General features: G+C 42.3%; 1 pseudogene; it reads left to right on the forward strand.

The window, feature by feature from the left end:
• Positions 1-488: 488 nt before the first annotated feature.
• Positions 489-2,487, forward strand: LOC102497967 (cytoskeleton-associated protein 2 pseudogene; annotated as a pseudogene).
• The last annotated feature ends 31 nt before the right edge of the window (positions 2,488-2,518 follow it).

The raw sequence follows: 2,518 nt of genomic DNA on the forward strand, positions 1-2,518 counted from the left end.
AGCCTTAGGATACATCTAGAAATGCTTCTTGAGTTAAAAAAAAAATTCTTCAGATAATAGAAGTCAAATATCCAGATGGAATTTGGTCTGAGTAATGGGATTCTTCTTTGAGAGAATGAAGGTAAATAAAATTAAATTGGGATTATGGGTGTAGAAGGCCTTAATAGTGATAGAAATTTAGCAAGAAATAGAAGTCATTGGGGCCAGCAGGTGGCGTGGAGGTTAAGGCATTAAATCTCCCTTGGCAGTCTCTGTGGTTTGTATTCCATTCCTGGCAGCTTGAGAAAGACTTCAGGTGAGTGTGCTTGCATGCCCCAAATCCTGATACTAGAACGAGGGAGAAAGGATTGCAGCACGGCCATCCCCCAAGGGGTCAGTATCATTTACTATATCATTAGTTCTAGGTGGAAGATTTAGGAAGGGGCTCTCAGCTCAGCAGAATGAAACGTCTATGGATTTGGTCTCTGAAATGGTTGACTTTTCACTCACTTTTGGAGCAACCAATAGAATACAAGTTATCCTAATTCTAATAGTAAGGAATTTATATATATGGTATTAGAACTCATTTTATTTTGAAACAGCACAGAGCCAGGCTTGAAGTTATGCAGCCTGGACCTTAGTCACAATCTACCTTAGCTCAGGTGCCATGTAGGAACAAGTGTCCCTGAACAAGGTCACAGGGAGCAGTGTTACTGCTCTCACCACTGACACTGATGCTGGACACTGCACCCTGCAGCTGGGATGCTGTCCCTGCTGCTCCTGGGACCTGAGGGTCACTACCGACACAGTATCTGTGCCAAAATGTATCTGCACCATCCCTCATCTCTGTGTCACCACGCATGTGTCAGGGCTGACGTGTGGTCATTGGACTTGGGGAGCCAAAACCTCTTGAAATGTCCACTTGCATTAGTTTTGAGGAAAATGAATTTTGATTTTTTTAAAATGAAAAATAATAGTAGTCTCAAGTGGTGGGCTGAAGGTGTCAGAGGCTTCTTCATGTGAGACACACCCCTAGCCCCAGACTGCGATGAGCACCCCAACAGTGCCCTTGGGCCTGCAGTTGTCCCTGCATTGAAGGACCCAGTCTGCATTCAGAGAGCAAAGAAGATGAAAGTCCAAGGGACATTTTTTAAGAAGAAAAACAGTTTTTGCAGAGAAACAGGAAAATCAGATATGATCCAGCAGAGGTCAGAGAGTGATGACACCTGAGGTCTTGGTTGACAAAGGGAAAAAAGTTCAGAAACTGAAAACAAAAATGGCCAATAAAGAAAATGCCTGTAGACCTCTAGGGAGCAAAAAATCATGCAACAATTGGAAATAAAATGTATTCCTTTAAAACCTTCAAGTGAATGAACAAATTCAACTACACCACTTGATACACCTTATTTTGATGATACCAATCAAACTGCAGTGGTTTAAAGATGATCCCCAGGTCAATATATGACGTTAATCCAGTCATTTCACCTTAAGAAGAATAATACAAAGAAACAAATCACTACCGAGAAACCAAAGCAAGAAGTTAACGTGCCCAAGAATCCTACCCTTGGATCTTATTGTGGCCCAATTGTGCAGTCTGAGGTTTCTTGGTTTAGAAAACCTCTACAAGTCAGATGAGAGCTCTGGAACAACAGAGAACCTGAACTACTGTCTCTAAAGTCGCAAAACCTCAGCCCATGAACACCAGCACTATGACAGTGAGAAGTGGGGGACCCTCAAATGTGACCGCTGCCACTAACTCTGTGAGCACCACCTCCCAGAGCACACAACTGGTGTGTCCTCCTGTTAGAAATCACCACACTGATCCCTGGACACAGGAGACAGGGCATCAGTAGAACCTCTGTCAATGTGAGAGTCTGGAAAGGGCCTCGTGAAAAGGAATGATTATAATCAGAAACATTTTTGTCTAGTGTCACAGCCAGTTCTGAGGACATAAAAATAATTAAGTCACTAGGAAGAAGCATCACATCTGAGATTGTAGCCAGGCCTGCTTCACCTTCTAATACCAAACTAATAAAAAAGGCAAAATCCACTGAGTGCGAAGACACACTATAGCAAAAGCAGCCATTGATGTAGATCAGCTCAGCCCAAAGAAAAGAGAAAAGCTCCTCTGAGGGATGAAAGTTTGCGGAGGAAGAATGCTGAAAATGCTAATTCAGTAGTTACCCAGCCTGAGCCTGAAGCACAAAATCAAAACGCAGTTGGGTCTTTCTGGACTACCATGGCAGAAGAAGATGAACAAAGATTATTTACTGAAAAAGTGAATAAGACATTTTCTGAATGCCTGAACCTGGTTAATGGATGCCCAAAAGAAGAAATTGTTGTCACACTGAATGACTTGACTAAATATATTCCAGATGCCACGAAACGTGTTAAACATTGGCTGTGTCTTGCACCTATTGAATCAATCACAAGTCCTAGTAAAGGTATTATCACAATTTATGAGCAGGTCATGCTAGCAGGGCTCAGCCTACTGAAGAGATGCAGCACGTGACTGCAGATATTTTTTTTTTTTTTTTGA

The sequence above is a fragment of the Tupaia chinensis genome, unplaced genomic scaffold, assembly GCF_000334495.1.
Source record: "Tupaia chinensis unplaced genomic scaffold, TupChi_1.0 Scaffold146627_1, whole genome shotgun sequence".
Taxonomy (NCBI): domain Eukaryota; kingdom Metazoa; phylum Chordata; class Mammalia; order Scandentia; family Tupaiidae; genus Tupaia; species Tupaia belangeri.